The sequence below is a fragment of the Lactuca virosa genome, chromosome 6, assembly GCF_052849685.1.
Source record: "Lactuca virosa cultivar CGN04683 chromosome 6, Lactuca_virosa_CGN04683_v6, whole genome shotgun sequence".
NCBI classification, from domain to species: domain Eukaryota; kingdom Viridiplantae; phylum Streptophyta; class Magnoliopsida; order Asterales; family Asteraceae; genus Lactuca; species Lactuca virosa.
The window spans coordinates 63,630,463-63,655,951 of NC_136431.1; the positions used below are offsets into that span (position 1 = coordinate 63,630,463).

Sequence of the window (25,489 nt, forward strand, 5' to 3'; positions counted from 1 at the left end):
GGATAGAATACATACCTTTGTTTGATGTAGCTTGTCTCCATGAAGCTTGAGTGCCTAGTGCCCCAAGTGTGACACCTCAAATGGTTCACACAACACCAAATGCACATGGAATGACTTGAGAGAAATGGAACACTCCTTGAAATCGTCTAGCCCTCATATTCACACATTAGTCCACGATTTCTTGAGCCATGGGATTCTTTTATATGGTGGCTATTAGGGTTACACCATGTAACTCATAACTTTACCCATTCCTTATGCTCCATGGATTTTAACCTCCATGGAGTATCCATGGGTCACCCCATGGACTTAGTCCAACATAAGGAATCTTGGATCACAAGCCCACATATATAAGAATGAATGATTTACACAATCAACCCATATATTTAATTAGTCTCCTTTTGATCACTTAATTAATTCCAAATTAATTCTTGATCAATACTAATTAAATAACCTTATTAATATATTAGAACTTATAATATATTAACCAACCTTAAGTGTTATTTCTCTCATTATAGTCTATCAAAATGCATGATGCCATGCAACCCAAATGGACCATGTCGGGTCGGGTCAAGTCTTACCAATTATAGTTATGGACTTAGACATTAATCCAACAGTCTCCCACTTGGATAAGTCTAAAACTATTATTGCGTATGACTTCAGGAACCGATCAGCAATCGTAGCTCTCAAAAGCTTCTGTCGAACTCTGACCTTGTCGATGAACTCTGACCTTTGTCAATGACTTGTCCATTAGATAAGGGATCATATATTCCTCCATTCTAGATATCATATGGACTGAGACATGGATTATCAATCATTCTCTCTGTCCATTTGTTGTTTCCCGATTTCCGATTCATGATGACTGACTGATTGAACAAATCAAATCAGTCCTGGCTTGGCCAAGCACTCACATGTATCATCTTTAAATCATCGAGGGGCCCACATATATCGCTTTTATCCCGAAGGTAAAAGGAATGGATAAACTTCGACTCATATGGCTTGTTCTACTACTTGTTGAATCATACACAAAGGCACGTTTTATAACATCGAGTTACCGAATGCGTTTTCGTGCAATCAATGTACAACCAACTCATAGTAACAACTCATATCTCTAGGTTTGAAGAATATAAGATATTATCGTCTCATGATCACTCGTGATAGAATCCATGAAGTGATTCAAATGAGCGTGGGTTGAATCCAATACTCAGAACTTATGAGCACTCATGAGTGTTGTAGCACCACTTTGTCCACCAACTTGGACCTCTACAAACCAACCCATGACAGTCTTGATTCATATCTACTTCCACCATATGACCGACTGTGGATGGTTTGAATAACTTAATCATTCAGGAAGAGCGACTTAGTTATTCTGGAAGTCAAAACATGCAAAGTGAAACACAAGAATAAATGAATCAAATATGGTATCAAACCCTATGAATATAAATAAACACTTTTATTTATCACCATACTGATTACTCATTATTCATTGTTTCGGTTTTATCAACTTTATACTTGAATTAAAAACACTAGTTGTCCCATGCTCTAAGCATGTACACTATGTTTTTCTTAAACAATAGCTTTGCCATACACCAAGTATGCACTCTATGTTTGTCTATGATCCTTACTTTGTGAAATAAACCAATTGAACATAATTTCAATGATTCTAATTTCACACTCCCAAATCCTTATCGAAAAATGTGAGAATTTCAAATTCCTATCATTTATCGAAATCTGTTTAGATTTTAAACTTATATGCACTGAACCTCCTGTAATGAATATGTACAAAGTCACAAAGACTTGTCAACAGTCATTATAAGGTATTCCAATGGAGATCAACTCCATGGAAACTAAGTCTCATATTCAAAGTACATTGCTTTGGACATGCTTCTTGCATTAAGTTTTCTAATCTTACACAGATAACTTCCACCTATGGAGACAACTCCATATTCTCATTTTGACTATCACTTCTGAATTAGAGATGCCTCTTTTCAGAATATGTCAATATGGTCCTTCCAAAATTAGCACTATACTTCCAACTGTCCCTGAGCAACCAATCTTTGGTAAATCTCAGATTGTCCTCGACAATTTCTTAATCATTTTAGTCATATCCAGATCTAGACCTTTTCCCTTCTTAATGCCTCTGGGCATTTGGATAAATTTAGAAATGACAAATATTATAGCACATGCAATCGATCCTGTACCCAAAGCAAATGGTACACGATTCATGATGTCTCACATAAAGACATGATTCTAGACCAGTCTTTTGCTACAATATTTTTATTTGCCATGTTTTCAAAATTTGACTATGAAGAGGGATGCCGTAATCATAATCGAATTTTGAGAATGCAATATATAGAATTTCCTTAAGTTGAACCAATCCAACATGAAATTCATATATATATTCTTGACTAAAGATGATTAAGGTCTCAATCTAAGCCTTTAGAACTGAAATGAAGTATATCCTCTCCCTTAATTATAGCAAAACAACTTTTTCAACCCCTGCAACCTCACGAATTGAAACTTTTGTTTTCTATAATTAACATTGCTAACTTGCAACCTTTGTCATAATTATCATGCTCCCACTAACATGATGATTATTAGCATAACACTTATGCTCCCACTAGCTTTGACATGTACTCAGAAATCAGCTGACTTTCTTACCAAAGTTCAGATTTCTGATACTAGATTGTTTTGATAAAACTTTATCAAAATCATACACCTCTCTTAGATAGCTCACATGTGTGTCTAAACAATTTTAGAACTATGAAAAGGGATGCCGTAATCATAGTCTCAATTGTTTAGACCTTTGCCACTTCTCACAAGTCCATGTTAGTGTGCCGGTAAACCACACATGCTCCACTAACGACTTTGAGAATGCAAATATCACAATTGCTATCTAGCTAAAATCTACTTAGTGAAAGTGTTTCCTCACCATCATTTTCATGAATCGGAGAGAAACCTTATGACACTTAGATTTAATAGTGTATGTGTTCTTATCCATGTGAATTTGTCAAAACCATAATCACAAGACAAGGTTAGTGACAAATCCAAACTCATATTGATTAAACTTGTGCAATCTTAAATTCTTGCCATTTGGCAGCTCAGGTGCCTGCCATTGCTTCCAAGTAGTTATGCAACCAATTGAGAACTCTCAGAACTCCTATGCAAAGCCAACTTGAATAGGCACAAAAATTTCAACACGATAGGTTATAAACCTCAAGTCGTGTGCTAGTGAAGGACTTTAGGTTTTATTCTTGATTAAGTCTTGAAACTTTCAAGAGCTTTAAGACTCCCACTGTCCTCTTGACATATAAGTCTCCCTTGTCAAATATTCAAGAGATAGTGCAGATTCTTTATCAAGACTAACACTTTACACAATTGGCCTAAGTTGGTCGCTGTTTTATCCAAAACATCACAACTTACCAATTTCAAATGTACAAGAGTAGATAACCTTTTACTCTTACATTTGACTAGTGTTAACAAACCCTCTTTAAGATATGTCACTCAAGTTACAATCTTCGAGTATGACTCTAAGAATTGTTTTGGAACGAAGTATGACTCATCTTTTTGATTTAACCATTTCAACAATTCATGACTCCTCTTCTTGACTTTAGAGGACCAATTGTGATATGGTATCTTAATCATTAAGATGATCATAAACATGATACTAAAGTACTCTCCCATCTTTTCAGATTTGAGAAACTTTTATCTTTCTGCCTAATTTGATTCTTCCCATTCGTTCTGCCATACATTGAGACTTTTCCAATGTTTCAGAATTATACTTAAACTTGTAAGTATAACCATATTTACTAAACTTTAGTAAATCATGACGAATAGTCTTAACGAGCTTTGTGGTGGACTTGACCAGTGCACAAGAATGTGTACTCCATCCCTTTAGTCCTTAACTTGACTCACACATCCATGTGAACAAGTCTTAATTTTCCAATGCTTGAAAGTTCTCATTCATCATACTATTCAACTTGCATGATTCCAAGTTTCTATCCAACTGAAGCCTTGGGAATGAGAATCTTTCCTTATTTGGTAAATTATGACACTACCACAAACGAAAGAATCAAGTCCATTTTTTTTCAAATATTGCTATTAATGGAATCATATAAACAACCATTTTTCACAAATGCCACTTGTAAGGATATTTAAAATAAATATAAAATTAAAAACTTTTATTTTATTTCAAAACTTTGCGGAAAAAACTTATCCTTATAGTGCAAATGCATACGGAAAAACTTGTTGTTATCTATTCCTAAGCAATATATCATAACTCCTAAGTAACAGCTTCAAAATTCTGATGCGATCGAAATCCACCTACGCGATCAGAATCAGCATATACTTCCTTTAAGCTTTCTCTCTATTCTTTGATTCTTAAAACATCAACATGTGACCCAGTCACATCATGTAATGAGGATCTTAGAATAGAAACTTAACAGAGTTAGATAATGGGCTCTACCTAAAGTAGAGTCAGACTTATTGACTTTAACATCCTTAGGTAAACTTGGCAGCTTTGCAATCAACGCCCCTTCCTTTGGCAAAATAAACATATGGACCCTTTGGTAATGGGACTATCTCAGACTTAGCCTTTCTCCTTACCATTTGGTCAACCGGGTTGACTATGGCCAATCCCTTTCCATTGGGAAGAGAATGCTTTTTCTAGATTTCCAGTGTCACCATTGTCATTGTCCATAAAGTTTTTGGGAAGTTGATCTTCTAATCAAATTTGCTTTACTATCGTTCCAAATCATTGTTGATTCAGCAGCACCAAGCAAATAGATATGATCATTAAGGTTCATGTCATAGTCTGTTTCATAGTAGTCCCAAAGGAACTCACTATGTAACTTAGAAAGTGATTGAACATCCAACTTTCTCAAGACTTTAACACCCAACTCTCCCAGCTTGTCAATATGTGACTTCATCTCTAAGATGTGATCACACATAGACCTTGCTTGCCATTAGGGCTTGAGTGACCTTGAACTTGTGGGTTAGGGAGAATAATTGGAGGAGGTGGAGGAAGTAAAGTTCCAAGAGATTTGGGAAGATCATAGATGTCTGAACTAGACATCTTTTGGGAGATATTCAAGATAGTTGATCTAAAGTCCTTAATATAACACCCAATATGAAATATTAAGGCTAGGATCCAACAACCTATTTATAACTGGAAGAGGGATGCCGTAATCCGAGTTATAAAATAGTTGAAGGTAGGTAAATGACGATTTACCAATTTCCACCATGAAAAACGAAATATGTAATTAGGTTTTTAATTGGATTTGAAACTCCTAGATCTTTTGAGATTCATTGAACTTTTCAATGGCATGTTTCAATCTCGAGTGTGCCCTTCAGGTTTTGTGACTGGGATGCCGAGGATCACAAAACAAGGTGTGAAGTAACCATGCAAATATACTTGGTACCCTTAATATTTACCCCTCAATCGATGTGCCGATTAACCACACGAGCTCCACCGATACTATGATAAATATTAAGTTACCCTTTGCCTACTTTGTTAAATCCAGGTTAGTGTGCCGGTTAACCACACACGCTCCACTAACGGTTTAAACAAAGTGCAAAGTGTAATTTCATGGATTAGCACCTTATTCACATTTTCCTAAGTAACTAAGATTGGGAATTTATAAGTGTTTAGTTACTTAGTATTTATCATTAATACTTTTAATGAAGGGAAAATTATAGTCCTTGTCCTACCCGTTCGGCTAACGACCCTCCACCAGTCAAGGAAGCGGTGGGTGAGAGTGGACACCCATTAAACTGCCATTTTATAGGCAGTAACCTTATACCCCCCTTATAGACCGGCTTCGTGAATGAGGCCTACTAACGGTAAGACTGACTTGCTCTTATACATATATTTATTATTAACTTATAATACTATAAAGTATAAGGGTTGAATTTTAACTTTTAAAATTCTAAGGGCTAACTTGGAATTAAAGTATTCATGGGGAAAACTTTACAAATTCCAAAACTTGAGGGCAAGTTTTGAAAATATTCAAAACTAATTAATTCCATAACTTATGTGTTTAAAGTAGTTTTAATTAAAAAAAAACTCTTCAAGTTCCATAACTTGAGGACAAGTTATGGAAGACTTTAAACTAATAAAAGAATGTAACTTTTCTTTATTTTTGTAACTTATGGAACTAATTAAGGTTACACATTTTATCATTTAATGAAGTGACTCTTGAACCTCCATAACTTGAGGACAAGTTATGGAGTCATAAAACCATTTAATGAGGACAAGACTCTTCATTTTTGTAACCATTGCCAACTTTTTATGAGTTTTATGAAACTTAAATGTGACTTTTCATATAACTTGAGGACAAGTTACAAAAACACATTTTAGAATCAACTCTTAGATTAAAATGGATAGAAAACACATAATCAATTAACTTTTCTATTAATCTAATAAACTCATATGAACAAAGATAATTCACATCAAAATTTTTCAAGTAATTAGCATAACTTTTAAACTAATACAATTCGATTTTTCAGCTAATTTTGCAAGTATAACAAGAAAACAAGCCTTGGCTCTGATACCACTGATGGGTTATGAGCATTCTAACACTCCTAAGTGTACATGCAACCCTAAATACCTTGGATCTATGTTTTCTCTATTATACATACAATTATGAACATCCAAGGTATTACCCTATCTAGCATACAATACTTGATACTTGGGTAATCAAATGGATAGAATACATACCTTTGTTTGATGTAGCTTGTCTCCATGAAGCTTGAGTGCCTAGTGCCCCAAGTGTGACACCTCAAATGGTTAACACAACACCAAATGCACATGGAATGACTTGAGAGAAATGAAACACTCCTTGAAATCGTCTAGCCCTCATATTCACACATTAGTCCACGATTTCTTGAGCCATGGGATTCTTTTATATGGTGGCTATTAGGGTTACACCATGTAACTCATAACTTTACCCATTCCTTATGCTCCATGGATTTTAACCTCCATGGAGTATCCATGGGTCACCCCATGGACTTAGTCCAACATAAGGAATCTTGGATCACAAGCCCACATATATAAGAATGAATGATTTACACAATCAACCCATATATTTAATTAGTCTCCTTTTGATCACTTAATTAATTCCAAATTAATTCTTGATCAATACTAATTAAATAACCTTATTAATATATTAGAACTTATAATATATTAACCAACCTTAAGTGTTATTTCTCTCATTATAGTCTATCCAAATGCATGATGCCATGCAACCCAAATGGACCATGTCGGGTCGGGTCAAGTCTTACCAATTATAGTTATGGACTTAGACATTAATCCAACAGTTTAATCTCAGTTTATGCTCTTCTATTTGTGACTGGGATGCCGAGGATCACAAACAAGATGTGAATAACCATACAAATATGCTTGGCACTGTCGATGTCATTTATTATCTCCAATTAATGTGTCGGTTAACCACACGCGCTCCATTAACAATGATAATTTTCAAGATGCCCATTATTACTCTTTATAATGACTATTAGTGTGTCGGTTAACCACACACGCCCCACTAACTACATATAAAGCATAATGTGCAAGTTTATGGATTAGCATACTTTTCACATTTTTTCCTAAAGTAACTAAGAGTGAGATTTTTTTTTAAAAAAACAGTTTAGTTACTTTATATCATTATACTTATTAATGAGATTATGTCCTATCAAAACTGTTCGGCTAATGACCCTACACCATACAAGAGAGCGGTAGGTAAGAATGGATACCTAATGACGGTAATTTTGTAGGCCACTTCCTTAACCCCCCCCCCCCCCTCTTTATAGTATGACTTCGTGAATGATGCCTACTATTAATTTGACTGACTTTGTCTTATACATGTAATATATTAAACTTTTAATTAATTAATTAATTATATATATATATATATTATAAGGTGTATTTTAAAACTTTTTTAAAATACTAGGTTTAAATTTAAATTTTCGAAATTAATATAAAGAATTAATTTAATTTAAAAATAAACCAATTTTGATCTAATCGTTATCTTTTAATTAAACAACTAGATTATGAATTGCGTTAAATTCGGGGGAACGCATAAATAAAATAGAAATGTATATAGATATTGTAGAATAATTATAAAAAAATAGGATTATTGGTATTATTCAAATGTGTAAAAAATACATTGAAATCAGTAAATATATATAGTCGTTGAAGGACCTCTTTGTAGACAATATTTTTTGCTTTATACTTGAACGGTTGTTCCTCGTCACATATGAGTACCTTCAAACTTTTTTTACTTGTGAAATGGGAAACAACTACATATAGTTGGCCATGCGTGAAAACTAGTCTACGCAAGTATAATCCAACATTTGACAATGTACTTTCAAAATACATTGTTATTTTATGGCTATATTGTGAAATAGAACTATTTATTTAAAAAAAAATAGCAACTTATTTATGTTCCTTTCAAATGAACCACATAAACCCCCCCCCCCCACAATATTAAATATAAAGAAACTTTAACCAATAAATATAAAAACAATTATATTTGCTTGATTTAGATATTGTCTGTGACTCATTGAAAATCTTAAAAGACAGATTTGGCACACAACTTACTTGTTATTATGAGATAGATTAAACGATTTAAACACACGAGGAGGTCTTTTTTTTTTTTATCTTATTATAATGATAAAATAATGGAAAAATGAATGATTACTTCAAGACATTTGTGGACGTTTGAGTAACGTATGTGGTCTTAACTGTTGAGTATTCATATCTTTTACATATAGCTATTAAATGGTTATTCAAGATGAATTAAAAACAATGTTTTCTTGTTTCTTCGATGCTAAACAGATAAAAGAACAAAAAAACTTGATTTTTATTATATACCCATTTAGTACAAAAGTAGCCAACCGTAATTAAAGCAGGGACAAAACCATTAAGGAAATTGGTAAATTGAGGTTCTATTTCTTAAACATGTGATAAGGTAGAGACATACCAGGACATGCAGTTAAAAGCTCGAATTCCTTCATCACCGCCTCAATGGGTTCAACGGACAACCCTAAACAGATCAAAAGAGTTAAAAATTTCAAATAGAAGTTAATAAAATGAAGCCAAATTGATGAGAATTTTAAAAAGATGTAGGTGTCGATAACCTACAATTGGATGAATAGGGGATCTATTAAACGATTTAAGAAGGAAATCAACTACTGAGAAGATACTTGAATACAACACCAAACGATCATAAAAGGTTAATGGAAAGAAGTGTCAATTGTAAGGAATGGAATTGAATGTTTTTAAAAGGAATGAAATTTGTCAAATGAGTATAGCATGTACCTTCGACTATCAGACATAGACCAATCGTAGCAAATTTTGCATTATTTGACACTTTTAGCATTATTAGCATCCTAACTTTCATATAAAAAATTTCTTTTTTGCATCTGACCAGACTAATGGTTTTATCATTATTACCATTCTGTAATTTACATTCTTGAGAGTTTTGAAAGTACATTGCTATATATCAGTTGTTTTTTAAAGTTCATTGTTATTTCTTGTCGGTTTAGAAGTATGTTTCGACCATTTCTGTATTAGATAAAAAACATATAGGTTCTTTTAGTATTACTGCAATCCTATTTTCATATAAAATTATTCTTTTCGCACCATACCAAACTCGATGTTTTTTAGCATTATTATCATCATATATAATACATTCTTGATAGTTTTGAAAAGTTCGTTGCAAATTTTCATTCCTTTTTGAAAGTTCGTTGTTATTTCTTGTTGCTTTTAGAAATCAGTTTTAGACTATTTTTGGTATCAGACCAAATTTGAAGGTTATTTTCGCATTATTACCATCGTATATGTTCCATTTCATTTTTATTATTTGAATATATTTTTGTTGTTCAAAACCGATACGAATATAGAAATACTGACTATATATTAACTGACTCTTTATAATGTATAATTAAAATCAAGACAATGTAATCATAATTTATTGATGCTAGTTAAAATGTAATTTATTTGGGGATGAGATTAGTTTTTGGTTATTTATTTGGGAAGTATAATATGTATTATGCATTAAAAGTGCTTACCTTTTGAATTTAACATTTGTTACTTTAGAATTTTATTTTGGCTTGACATGCCATAATCATCCCATATTTAATACTTTGGTCTTCTTGAACCTTTGGTACCTACTGACATGCATTCATTAACTCAAGATTTAACATTTTTTAAAAACAAATATAGACTAGAAACTATTAAACTCAATGGATACGCTAAAATAGACATGATACTTGCACTTTGTGAGATCAATAATACAAAATTGGACCATTTTCTACAAAATAATTTTAGAACCAAAAAAAACCTGATTGCCCAAATATCTAATATCATTATTTAAGTCATAACCAGTTACATGCCGACAAAATTGAAAATTCAGCCAAAACTCTGTTATATGCCATCAAAGTTGAAAAAAAAAATCCTTTAATGTTAGATGAGGGTATTAATTTAAAAAATCGTCTTTCACTTTTTGTTGGATGTATTTTCTGATGGCAGCAACAATTATCAGGCCAAACATAATCCTTAAAAACCATCCTATCCAAATTATAGATCGCTTAATCAACAAAATAGAATACCACAGTCGTAGATGGTAATCGAGTTAGAGCATATTTTTCTAAAAGATCAAGAAATTGACAATTTATTAGAATCTTATCACGTTGATAAAAGTCATAACAAAGTGCAATAGATTGAATCGATAGTTGACAATAAATATAAAAAATGAAGCCCTATCAGAGATTGAAAAACTGAGGACGGGAAAAAAGCATGTAACACTACAAAGTTGCAAACAACAAAAACACATGATGCTAAAAATCTAGCAGAAAATAAAATCAAAATTTATACTTGGTTATGAGGTGAGCGTAGAGAACTTGTGTCAGATTCTTTGAAACATTTCGTCAAACGCCTAAGGTGCCTGTTCTAATAACACATCTTTTGAATGTAACATGACAAAAAAATCCAATGTTACAGGAAAGTGTAGGAAATGAACTAAATTAACATGTATTTAGATTATGCAAATTGTTTTGAACAATGTTCCTTCAAAAATATATTTATTGTTGTTGCATAACTACATACAAAGTTTAATAAAAAATGTTAATTGTAATTATGCAATTTGATTCTACCATATAAATACGACCACATAGAAAATTTAAGAATCAAATTAAAAATTTGTCTATAATACCGTAAATTTGATATTCAAGGAAATAAGATCATTCATAATTTGGATTCTAACTTCTTAGCCTACTTCTGATATGGTTCATGTATTAATATTTAGAGAAACCGGTAGGCAAGGATGTTGATATTAAATGTTGTATATTGTTGTTATCTGTAAAAAAACTAAGTTGTAGCTTAAATTTAAAAGTTTTTTTTCATGGTAAGTATGTTGCTATAATTTGTAAAAAAAATCACATAGCTATTCATAGATAAAAAGAAACGTATGTTGCTATTGCAGTTTGTAGAGGTTGTTGAGGATCGAGTCCAAGTTAATAGGTTAAGCATTTAATATGAAAAGTAATACATTGTTGTATTGTTTGACTTAATCTAGACTGAATGATGTAATATGTTAAACCAAAAAACCTTATGTAATGTTTTATGAGATTTCAAAAATAGAAACATAATTGTGTTAGTCACAGAAAGAAATCTTTGAAAGGTTGTATTTACTGTACAGAAACATATAAAAATTAGAATAATTATAGTTTAACCCCTTTTGGATTAAATTGTTTATAAAATTCATCCCCTTAATAGTGAATAAAAGATAAATTAAAAGAGACATTCAAAACACGAAAAAAATACAACATGTTACTGTTAAAAATGGTATAACAATGTACTTTAAAGTATATTCCTAAAAATGGTATAATATGAAGTTATTATATTCGACAATAGGGTCAGAAACAGTAACCAAGTTGAGATAATCATACAAACAGAAATAAAAGCAGCAACCAATTTGATCCATTTTTAAATTAAATTACCGATTTACCCCTCTGGTGAACATTGTCCATACTAAATTAATGATTTACCCTTTGGATAAAAGTAGAAGTATCATGCTAATAGAATCATTTTAGTATACATGTCATCTCAATATCTATTGCTGAAGTGCTTTTTCAGCCCAATGTTTTTCTAGTTTCCTAAGTCGAATTACTCTTTTGCCCTTATATTTCCTTACTTAAAGGTTTCCTGCATCTAATTTGCAATCAAATTAAAATAAATCACATAAATTTAGGAGTTTATTGATACCTTCAAAAGGTAATTTCGAATCTTCCTTCTTTCTTCTATCCCAAATAAAATTACCTTTCTGCCCCTAAACCTTAAAATCATACTTAACATTTAAAAAAAATCCATCCAACAATATCAATACCCTTTTGTTATGATTTTAATTTAAAATTATAACTGATGTAATTCAACCATTATATTAGGATATTAATTTACATTCAAACACTAAAAAAATATCTATTTATTCCTATTATACCCTTATCCTCCATTTTCCATTCGGTATTACCATATATTTATCTTAACAGATTATTTGAGTTGTATATCAAGATTGCAATCCTTGTAATTTAGCCAGCAATTTACGATATTATATACAATAAAAAGCAGTAACCAAGTTGAGATAATCAAACAAACAACTTATGGTTTGATCCATGTTTAAATTAAATTATTGATTTGCCCTTCTGATAAACATTGTACATACTAAATTAATGATTTACCCTTTGGATAAAAAATAGAAGTATCATGTTAAACGAATACACAAAAAATTGATTACCATGAACAGGAAATTGGGTAAGGGTGCATTTTTCATTCCATCAAAGTACTTTTCTATAATGCGTGTTTAACTGGTTTCCATCAAAGTACATTATTATTTTTTTCTAGATTAAAGGTACGTAATATCTTTTCCTGTTTATTTGAAAAGTTTTAGAAAAATAGTTAACCGATTTCGTGTAATTTGTGAAAAAAAAATCGAAATATATGAATACACATATTTGATACAGGAACAAAAAAAATATAAAATGAAAAAGAAGGTACTGACCTTCTAGTGCACAACAACTAACGATTAAAGCAGAAAATGATAATGGAAGTTATAAGCAATAAGAATGATGTTGTAGGAGAATGTTTGAAGAAAAGAAATGATTGAAAAGAAGCGTGAGTCGCGGATTCAAGGATGAATCGTATATGTATGTGATAATTTGAATCTGATTTTTTCTAATTAATGGTTTCCTAATAAAAATAGATTTTATATTAATGGTTTACTAATATAAACAAATTTATATTAATGGTTGATATTTAATGTCATAATTGAAATGTTTTTAGTAATATGTTTTTAAATTGACCATATTAAAAACTTTATAACCAGAAATTCAAGATTTAAAATATGGGAAGCTTTTATTAGAATTAAATATATTTCATTACAACGGATGTAAGTTAATTTTGTTTGACAATTGGAAAGCTTTTATTGGAATTAAATACATTCCATTTGGGGAAGATGATGTCAGCAATTTGATCTAAGGGTGGAAAACATAGGATCGAAATACAATCAAGGGACCAGATTGTTTAAGATGATGTCATAAGGTTTATGTTTTAATGAGAACAATGGCTCCAATACCACCGATGGGTTTATAGGTTACAAAAATCTTATTTTGGCAGAAAAACTTAAACCCTAAGTTCACATGCAACCTAAAGGATCTATGTTCCCACTATGATTTGCAATCAACTAGTAAATATCAAGAACCCTAAAAGCACATTGTTATTTTTGAAATTAAGAAAGGGTTTATAGAAATTACATACTTGTAGTTTATTATAGAAAATAAATTACTATTCCTTCTTTGTTGGTCTTTAGAAAGTAAGCGCCAGAAGTCTCGTGCCTCTAATGGCTCACACCCAAACCCTAGCAAATTGGAAGCTTTAGAGGAGAGAGGAGAGGGAAGGAATTTTTAGCTCTTACATCTTAGAGAAGGATGGCCAAAAATAAGAATCCCATAAGGGGTTTATATAGGTGAGTAAGGAAGCTAGGATAAGGCAGGTTTCCTTGGATAACCCTTATCTTTTTTCTTGCTCCCTAAGGCATTCTAAGCTTCCTTAAAGACCAAGAAAAGCTCTAGAATCCTCCTCCAGAACTGCCCCCCCCCTCATGGGAGGTTCTAGAGTTGGTCAATGTTCAACTTTTAAACATTGTCACCTTTAGTCCTTCTACTTTTAATTAATCCAATTAATCCCAAAAGTAGTTCCAATTAATTTATGATTAATTCTTAATTGAACTTTTAACATCTTAATTGAACTTTTAACATTATATAAGCAAGATCACTAGAGAAGTTTTTGTTTGCGGTTCACTGAAATTTGACATCAAATTTAAAATATACAGTTGTTATAGATCGACTAAGTGTATCACAAAGAAAATCATGTGCATATGTGTAACACCCGTATTCTGGAATGGATCAGTGTATGGAATAAAGGAGTCAAAGGCATGGTTTTGAGGGAAAACCATATGTCACTACGTGACAAGAAGTTCGTCAGGATGTGACATACCAAGTGTGTGAATGTGTTTCCGGATGGATGTCACGACGTGACAAGAGTATGTCACTACGTGATGATAGCTGCAACCCAAACCCATGATTTTTAGGATTTTCCCCGTATTTAAACCTCTAACCTCAGATTTAGGGCATCATTTATAGCCTCCATCACCCTCTAGAACCTTGAGGCAAGCCCTAATACCCTATTCTCCATTTGTGACCTCATCTTGGTGCTTTTGGTTGCTTTTGAAGGAAGAATAAGGTTGTTGTGGAGTTGTGAACATCTTGGCAAGCTTTGGGACTTCATTTGGGCACCTTTGGACCTTTGTATGTTTTCAATATCCAAACTTTATTGTTATAGGTTGCTAGATCTATGTTTTTTCCCATTATCTTCAAGTTTGAGCAAGTTGAAATGATGGGATTCCATAAAGTTTGCAACTTGATGGGTCCTTAAGGCCCCTTAATTAAAATATGGTTCAGATCTGGAGTTTTCTAGTGTATTGAACCCATGCATGAGATCCTTGGTGATGTTTCTCCATTTTTTTACCTAGTTTGAGCTTTAGACTCACAATGGGTAATCATGAATGAAAATCATTGATATTTAAGTGGTATTGGATGTTAGGAAGCCCCCTAAGAAGTGAGGATGGATGGATTAATGGATAAGGGGCTTAATGCATTAAGCTGCCTCTATGTGATTCTCACAATGTGACCACATGGGTGTCACGATGTGACAAGGTTGATTCACCGATTATTTTTGACGAACATCGTTATGACGTGGTGGCATGGTCATCACGACGTGACAATAAATTTGAACGAGACTGAGTTGGATCATGAACGAGTTTGGGATCGGGCCGAGTTTGCTTTCTTACAATATGACCATGGGCCGGTCACGATGTGAGGGTCAGCTGATGGTGATGCTGACCGTTGAATTTGACTTTGACCGTTGAATTATTGACATGGGTTTACTTTTGGGCAAATTACTAGTTCTGGCGTATAGACTAAGGTTGGGCCTTTTTGATTCGATAGGTGAGTTGTGGCACCTATTTCGTAGTATTGAGTTGTGGATTTGTATGACTTCATGAGGAAGGTCAATCTTCTCACTATACTATGTAGATTGTTAGATTGTCTTTGTGACTCTTGCATGAAAGACTGTGGTTGGATCACAATACCTGTATGAAAGACTGTGGTTGGATCACAGTACATATATGAAATATTGTGGTTGGATAACAACACTTGTATGAAAATCTATGATTTGATAACAACACTTGTTTGTCTTTGTGACTTGAATGGAAGACCATGGTTGGATCATGGCAGAAAGGTTATGGCTAGGCTGTAATCTGGGAGTGACTGTAAGACTATGGTTGGATCATAGCATTCGCGTAGGGTTGGGACCACCGATATGTATGGTATGTGGTATTTTGGGGAACTCACTAAGCTTCATGTTTATGGTTTTATGGTTTAAAATTTTTCAAGTACTTACAGTTCCAAAAGGAAAGGCCCGACTTGACTGCATAACACCCCCTGATGGCTTTTTTTTGCATTGATTATTATTATACTCTGATGATTGAGAGATACATTTTTATTATGATTGGTTTTGAACACATGTTTGTAGGATTTTGATGGGTTGAAAAATGAAAATTTTATTTAAGTTTGTGGGACGTTACAAGTTGGTTTCAGAGCCTTGGTTTGAGGGATTCGTGCACACTCTCGGGTGTGTCAGAACTCAAACCGAGGAATTGAAAATTTGAAAGAAAATAATTTTGTAAAAATATTTTTACAAAGAAAAGGAATGCGATGCGTGAAATTAACCGATCTCAAGTAAATGATTCCCAAAATATCCATACACGAGTATTATGTGTTTATGTGAATTGCATGTTAGGATAGGGCTACGTACCTTCATGAATTGCATGATAGAATTGCTTGATTTCTGTGATGCCTTTTAGCCTAGGAGGAATTGGATGTTATGTATTACTTGGAAAACGATATTGGCAAAGTTAATTGCTAAGTGTATGTTTAAACATTATATACGATTATGATCATATAGCCCTAGAATTACTGATTTAGTCTTATTTCATGTTCCTTTTCTGGTTGTGGGCTTAGGGTAGAATCATTTATTCAACAGTCTATTTGATCCCGTATTGTGTATAATTTTCATGTATAAGGCAACCAATAGTGTTGGTAGAAGTTCCTAGGATCGCATAAGCAAGTGAGACGAGGATTCGTAGGAGAGCCTACGGAGTGCTTTAATAGGATATGTATGTTGTTTAGCATAGGGATTATGTAAGTTTCCATGGTAAAGTGACTTAGAGGATTCGGGAAGGTTCTTGAGGAAAGTATGGATATGTTTGTGGAAGGTAGTATTATGAAATCACATCTTCTAAGGTTTTGCAACTAGAAGCACATGATCCGTACTCAAATCAAGGAAAATCACGGAGATTCTAAGGGGCTTGTAGTGTGAGAGTTCCCTCAAGTATATTTTGATCGTTTATATGTTGGTACTTCAGTATGGTGGTGAGCACTCAAGGAGAATGTTTTGGTTCTGGTTCAGGCTCGGGCTCTGGAGCTGAGCTGATTGATGAGAGGATACACAAGCTCATTATGTCAGAGGTCACTCGTAATATTTTGGATGCGACTTCTATGATGTTTGGCACCATCAAGAAGGGGATCATGGAGCTGCTAGACGATTGATTAGGGGCTTTTCGTGTAGAGATTGTGGCTGGTCAGATTAGGGCACAAAGCCTTTCCATTCGGGATTCGGTGAGCCTATCGAGTTGCAAAACCTTAGAAGATCTGATTGCCAGAGCCCGGGAACGGGAGATTGAGATAGAGCTTCACTCGAATCGGAAGCTAGTTTTGGTTCAGACAGCAGAGGATTCAGCTAAGAAGCCCATGACTTTCGATTCACAAGCTAGAGTCCAATAGGGTCTGGGCCATTACGACAAGTGCGGGAAACCGCATAATGGAGCGTGTCGAGAAAGAGGTTTAGGTTGTTACAAGTGTGGTGATATTGGTCATATCAGCAGGGATTGGCCTTTAGGATGGAGTTCGATTTGTTTTCACTGCAATCAGTCGAGCCACAAGAAGGCTGACTGCACAACACTAATGAGTAGAGCACCGAGGACACCTGCTCCAAATATACTGAGGATTACTGATGGCCGCGAGGGCATGGAGGAGGCTCCGAGAGGGTGGAGTCGAGCTTTTCAGCTGAAGGAGGATTACTGATGGTCGCGAGGGCATAGAAAAGGCTCGCGGGTATGTATCGTATTCTTTTTCTTTCTGGTTTCATTGTTTATGTTCTTGATTATGTGATTATGTGTGTGAGATGTAATATTTGGAGTGTTTAAGTCTCAACCTAAGGTTCAAGGTTTCTTTATGGTTGTCTGGTTGCTATTCGAAGGATCATCATATGCCATTTCGCATACCGAGAGTCATGATTGGAGTATATCTGGTTGAACCAGTCTAAGGATGTCAGCCAATGATAGTTTGAACCCTAAGTGGGGGAGAACTAGGAATTCAGATTGAAGAATCACCAACCGATTTGATTTTTGTATGGTTTCGGTACAATGGATCCGAGGAAGTTCTAGTGCCAGTATGCCGAATTTTGGATTCGGGATTACTACGACATGAAAGGAGGATGGTGGGCTACCATCTTGGTGCTCTAATTTGGGAGGGTTCTCATCGCATTTCCAAGGATTCTTCAGAATATTTCATGATAGCGAAGTAGTTAAGTATTGGTCAGACTGCGAGTACAATAATAGTTGTTGTCGGGTTATGCGTGTTGTCCTCATATCAGGAATTATTAGGCGAAGATATCGTTGTGGCCAATTGTCCCCCTCTGAGACACCAATGATTAGGTTTTGAAGTGCTTTTTCCGCTGAGATTGAATGTCAGTTGTAGGGTTGGTTAGCTCTCCGTACCAACCGCTATCTAAAGTAGGTGAAGAATGGTAGTCGATCTATCAAACAACTCTAGGGTTTGGTGAATGTACTTTTCGCATGGGATTTGTTCAGTACTGGGTGGATCATTAGGTTTAATTTTTGACCCATTTCCGATCTATTGGTCAGTTCATTCCTCATTGGCATTTGGGAGTTGTACGAGGGTCTCCAAGGAGTAGTAGAAGGTGTAATCTATGTGTCAACCCTTCGTCAACTTTTATAAGACGTATATCATGGTCTCTGTATATGTGTACTCTTGATTGTTTGGTTGTGGGATCATTGTCTCTTGTAGGCTCGAGTTTTGGCATATGTCATTGGTTATTGGAAGTTCGGAAGGCAAAGCGTGTTGTTCAGTTTTTCGGGTGTGACCATGGAACTATGCAGAATTCGATTTAGGCATAGTGTGTCGACAGGGTTGGTATTCAGGTTGATCTAATCAGGTTTCTGACAACATTTCTAGATAATTTTGGAATTTTCTCCGAATTTGGAAATATAAACGGGTTCGTTGGGCATTAGTGGGATCTGTTTAGTTTAAATTTAGGTGTGGCATCTTATTTTGGTTGTTCATCAAGACATTTCTGTTAACGGTTGAGGTTCGTCACCCGATATATCCGTCGGTACTCCACCCTTTGGGTAAGGTTCTGATAAAGAATGGACACAGTCTACCTCTTAAGAATTGCGTTTTCTCCTAGAGAGTGAAAGGTTGGCATTTCCTTAAATAATGTTGTGAGGGGTGTATGTGGACCGAGTAGGATAGCATTAGAATACTTTGTCCGACTTTCTGGCATGGTTTGTCGGTTAATGCGTTGATGGCAGCTTGTACTGTGGAAGGGTTGCGTGTTATAGGATGATATATCTTTTGTGGTTTTGGTAAGTGTTGAAATGGATGTTGTCTGATTTCCTACAAGTGGTGCTGGTCATGAGTCTCCAGGCCAGTGATGGAATGATGGCAAAATCAGTGTGTTCCATGATCTTTTCATTCTAGTGGATAGATGGTGTCACGATGTATCGTGAACCAGTGGGTATATGATTCTTGTGGGTAGGACCCGGTAGTCATATGTTTGAGACTCGTTGGTCTCAGATCATTAGTATTTGGCATGTTTGGGTGTTAGAACAATTTAGGGGTCAGGAGGATCAGTAACCAGCTGGTTTGGATCGTGTGGATAGAAAAATTTTGTTTTGATGAAAGTCTTAGTTGTGCAGCTGAAGTCACTTGTTGAGTGTTGGCATTTTTGGACCCCCCACCCCCGTTTGCTTGTGGGCTGTTTAGGAGGAGTTTGGTTACCAATGTTATGTATTTATCTTGAAAATTTGGATCTGGAAGTTCGTTTTAAATGACTTAAATGATTTTGTCTGGTAGCTAAACACCTGAGCTGGCATGGGATTTTGGATGCAACGCGAGATTCATGGATTGACCATTATTATGATCGTATGAGCAGTGGGTTAATGATGACTTTACGGGAAGTTAAGTGCATATTCGAGGTCTTTTGGTCGGGAATTATGTATGGAAATTTGTTGAAATCCATGATAGGGATGTTCGGAGAATTCATTATGCATGCTTTATTGGTTTCTGATATTGCCATATTTATACATATTTTTAGGCAATATTTGTTTATATTTTTATTAATATTTTGGTTATTTGAATAGAATAATGGTACTTATAAGGATAAATTATTATTTGCAGCCAAAGTAAAGCATTCTCGAAGAGAGGGACTAGAACTGATAATATTTGGAACTTTGGAGGCTTGACGGGAAGAAGGATGAAAAACTCAGCAAAAAGACGCACTCACGACGTGAGTAATTAGATGTTCACGACGTGAGCAGAGTGTTCCAGAAGATATACATCCGGGTGAAAGAGTCCTTGTCGAATACGGAAAACTCGCATTCACGACGTGAATCCTTATGGTTCACGACGTGAACTCGGTAAAATCAGATACTATAAATTCTCTTGCTCATTACGACTTGAGAAGTTTTTGGCCGGAGAAAAGGGTTTCAGAAGACGAATTTCAGCAGAAGAAAAGTCTTGGAAGAAGGTTTTCAACACCAAAAGAGTAGAAGGTTTTCAACTTTTTTATTTGCTAGTATATCCAGCTAAATCTAGCTGCTTCTGTTAGCTAGATGAAGCTGGAACTCATGGTTTTGATGTATTAGATTTGACTTTACTTGTTGGTAATATGCTTGTGTTGATTGATTTTACCTAGCATGTTTAATTTAATATTTGATTGCTTTACATCCTTGTTCTGTGTAGTTAGTGAATACAAATCTGCATGAATTTGAATACCTAATAATTCAGTGAACACTAGTTTATTAGAGCTAAGATCAAACCAATCTTAGATAAGTAATTGAATCATTGAATTAAGTTGTGCTAGAGAACTCATATTATGACTGTAATTGTGTTTTGATTAATCAATCTTACATGGCTCTAATCTTATTCAATGATTGATTCTGTGTTAACTATTGTGCGACCATACATAGACTTACACGAATCAATTAAAGTTAGTAGATTTAGAACTAAATTGCTAATATTATCTTAATTGGTACCAACAGTAATTGTCATAGCTAAATTATAAACCATTGAGGGAAAGTGGATTCGAACTAACAGAAGTGTTTTTAGTAATTGATTGAATTTGAGTAAAGTTCGTTTGATCTTGTAAAATCAGATAAAACCCTTTTAAGCTGTTAATAATTAGATTAATTTAGTAGTAAGTAGATTAATTTGTTAACACCGTTCCCTGTGATCGACACCCGACTTACCCAACTATTCTATAATTCGACTAGGTACACTGCCTAGGTGCATTTTAGTTAGTTAAGTTAGTTAGGTTATAAATTATAAAATTAGTGGGTACTTTTGTGCACATCAAGTTTTTGGCGCCGTTACCGGGGAACGGCTTAGTAATTGCTAATTTATTTGCATTAAATTAATCGATCCTTTTTGTGGGGTAAAACCTGCAAAGAGTTATTTTTTTTTCAGTTTCAAAATTTTTCTACATTACAGAACTCACGACGTGAATCCTGTGAACCTAGTTCTCTTTGTTTTTAGTTTGCTTTTCTATTTTAGTTCAGTTTTACGTTTTTATTTTGTTTATTTTTTCAGGAGTACATGACCAGAGGGTCCAATACACCTTTGGTGCCACCACTTGAATATCCAGAGTCAACTCTTCACAAAAAGAAAGATAAGAACGTAAAGGAAGATCAAACACCAAAGAAGACACCCTTACAAGAACTCAAGTCAGTGTTCTCAAAGAAGTCGGGGAAGAAAACGGGAGAGTCAAGTTCATCTTCAAATGACAAGAGCAAAGTTGAAAACTTAGATCAAATACCTTTCCCAACCGAATCCGAGTACGACTCCGAGACTGAGTTTGGACTTTATACGAGTGAACTCGAGAACGATCCAAGAAACGAGATGGCAAACATTGAAGAAATGTCAATGGGAGCTTACAAGAAGCGAATTCGTGAAGATGTTGGTCCAAGTTTAGTACAACCAGCGATACCTGCCACTGCCACATTCGAGCTGAAGGGACATATCCTCACTGCACTAAAGGGTATCCCATTTTATGGGAAGGATCATGAAGATGCATTTAAGCATCTAGATGAAGTCAACGACATTGCTGACTATTTGAATGTCCCGAATGTTAATAGAGACACCATATTACTAAGGATGCTACCAGTCACTTTCAAAGGAGCTGCAAAAGACTGGTTGAAAGCACTTCCTCCTGGTACAATCACTACTTGGGCTCAAATGCGTGAGAAATTCCTAGATCAGTTTTGCCCACCTTCCAAAATAGCTAAACTCAAGAAGGCAATAGCCAACTTTGAGCAACAGCCGGGGGAGTCACTATACGAAGCTTGGGAGCGCTACAAGGGATTGTTAAGGAATTGTCCTCAACATGATCTAAATGTTCAACAAGAAATGTCTATTTTCTACGATGGGGTCAATGTTATGACAAGACAACTCCTTGACTCTCAAGGGCCATTGACAAAGAAGAATCCAAGGGAGGTCAAGGAGTTAGTTGAAGAATTCGCAAGACACTCTCGTGAGTACCACAACCCAAGACAAGATGGAGCAAAAGGTAGTGGGGGTACGCATTCTGAAGAAATGGCTGCTATGATGGCGATGCTCAATACTATGGACCGAAGATTGACACAAATGGACCAATCAATTCATGCAATTAAAGTTGGGTGTGAACAATGTAATGGACCACACTTGACTAAAGATTGTAACTTGGATGAGTATGGGAACAAAAGGGCTCAAGTTTGCTACTCGAGTGGGGATAAGTATGATGAGGATTGGAGAAAACCAAACAAAGAGTGGCTGCCATATGATGAATACAAGAAGCAAAAGGAAGAGAAATTTAAGCAGACAGGCCGAGGCTTCTATCAAAAAGAGCAAACACCAGCCGAAAAGAAAGTAGACTTGGAAAACATGTTGACCCGATTTATGGAAGCATCCGAGAGAAGACATGATGAAACCGATGCAGTGCTAAAGGAACACATGAATATGATGAAAGAACAACACAAAATGATGATTGACCAGCAAGCTTCATTAAGAAATCATCAAGCATCGATTCATAGTTTAGAAGTCCAAGTTGGTCAACTCACTACTTTGGTGAATAACAAATTATCTCCACAACTTCCCAAAAAGAAAGCTCAACCTCATGTTATGGCTATTGATACTAAAGAAGAGGCAATCTCTGAATTTTTGGAGGCACTAGAAGTGGAACCAAAGCAGCCCGACCCAAAGCCGAAGAAGCCGAAACTCGAACATGAAGAATCTGCTGGAATACCCAGTTCACGTCATGAGCCCGCTATGCTCACATCGTGGACCCGGTCTGAACAGAAAATTTTTGTATCTGTTCCAGCTTATAAACCGCCTTTGCCATTCCCGTCCCGAGCTAATCTTAGTCCACCGGAAAGGGAACATCTGGAGTTTATTCAACAAATAAAGGGTATTCCTATTAATACTCCTTTTTATTAATTCATTATCAAAAATTCCAGAATACGCGAAGTTCCTACAAGATCTAATAGACACTCGACATGAATTAAAGAAGAATTCTCAAGTGATTCTTAGTGAGAAAAGTTCAAGGGCTGTATTGGGAGAGTTGCCTAAGAAGATGGGAGATCTGGGACGCCTCACTCTTCCATGTGAGTTTGGTAACAATTTGAAAACTTATGCTTTATCCGATTCCGGGGCTAGCATAAATTTGATGACTTTTTCGTTCTACCAAAAGCTAAATATTCAGAAAATGAAGGCAACAAAAATGACCATCCACATGGCCAATCGTTCGGTGACGCATCCAAGAGGAATTATAGAAGACATCCTTGTTAAAATTGGGAAGTTTGTTTTCCCAGTTGATTTTGTAATTATGGATATGAAAGAGGATGCAAATATCCCAATCATTCTTGGTCGCCCTTTGCTAAATACTGCTTGCGCTATAGTTGATGTTCGTGAATCTAAGCTTACACTAAGGGTTTGTGATGATAAGGAAGATTTTGGAATACAAGATGGATTTCAAGGACATGATGTTAAAGGTGAAGTGTTCAATATTGATGAAGATAATGAACTTGAAGAATTAGAAAAGATTATGGAGGAAGAAATCAAGACAATTAATCAAGTCAAACGCACTAAACCAAGAGCATCCGTTCCATTTTTCGTTGAAGTCATTGCTTACACAAAATCAACATCTTTGATAAGTGAGGAAAGTGATGAAATATCGAGTGATGATGGCAAAGATGAGGTAACTTCCAAGGTGACTAGTCCAGTGGTGAAGGAAGAGAAGGATACTATGGAGCTTAAGTGTGAAGACAAATTAGAGACTAAAGGGATAAAACGCAAGCTCGATGGAGACAAAGTCAAGGCTAAAAATGAAAACTCAAAGAAGGCATACATTAGACGAGTCCAAGCATACAAGAGGCGATGGAAGGAGCAAAAGATCCAGGTGGTGGACTCATTTGAAGATTCAACGTAGGAGGCACGGAGTCCAGCTCAAGACTCCTAAAAAAGAAGCGCTTCTCGGGAGGCAACCCGAGTTTGGTTTGCGTTTTCTTTATTTTTCTTTTTAGTTTTTGCATTTTTAGTTTTAGGGAAATCGATCGTATCATCCAAATCACTTTATACATAATATAGCACTTAGATTGGGGTCAGTTTAATTAAGTGGTAATAATTAATTACAATTTAATTTTTGAGAAACAGACGAACTCACGGTGTGAATCATTATGGTTCACGACGTGAGTCTAGTATAACTTACAGATTCCTTTTTAGGCCGATATATTACCCAATTCATTAGCCTGATAGTAGTCCAGCCCACTTAATCTTTAAATTGAATGGCCCATTTGTATAGCCCAGACCGGACTCACGACGTGAACCAGTTAGAATTCACGGCGTGAATCCTGAAACACACGGGACCACAGATTTAAGACAGAACCCATTTCACCTTGTTCATTTCTTTATCTCCCAAGAAGTGAACGTGTTCCCTCTGGTCCCCCTCTTCGCGATTGCGGCCGACATTCCTCATATTCTTCTTGTGCTTACGTAATTCACCATTCTAGGTAAATTAATCTTCTTCACATTGTTTATTGTTGACTTATTTACTAGATTTAGGGGTTAGGGTTTGTATTTCTCTTGAATCTTAAAAATCGATACCCTAAATCTGTTAATTTCTTGCTGCATGTGTTTGTAATGAGTTTGAAATCGCCCTAGGAGTAAACCCCATTCACATTGTTGGCCCGATTTGATTTCTGCCTTGACCAATTCTGACTTCGATTACGAACTCACGACGTGAATTCTTAGGGATTCACGACGTGAATCCTAGGACTTGACATTTCCTATTCTGTTTAATTCTAATATTTTGGGATGTTTTTGTTGGCTGTGTTTTATGATTATTTTTGCAGCAATGGCTCCCAGGAGAGAAATTCCGACACGGGTGTCGAGTTTACATCCGTTCTACAATTTCCCAACAATAATGTCCCAAGACATTTTGACCCGCTGGATCAACCGTTTGGGGTGGCTTTACAACCGTGAGATTGATGTT

At 35.1% G+C, this 25,489-nt stretch overlaps 1 non-coding gene across 1 annotated transcript; it reads right to left on the reverse strand.

Annotated features, from left to right (window-relative positions):
• Nucleotides 1–22,248: 22,248 nt before the first annotated feature.
• LOC145123010 (small nucleolar RNA R71) lies at nt 22,249–22,355 on the reverse strand. Its single transcript, XR_013714891.1, has one exon. It is a non-coding gene; the product is annotated as a small nucleolar RNA R71 (small nucleolar RNA).
• Between the last annotated feature and the right edge of the window lie 3,134 nt (nt 22,356–25,489).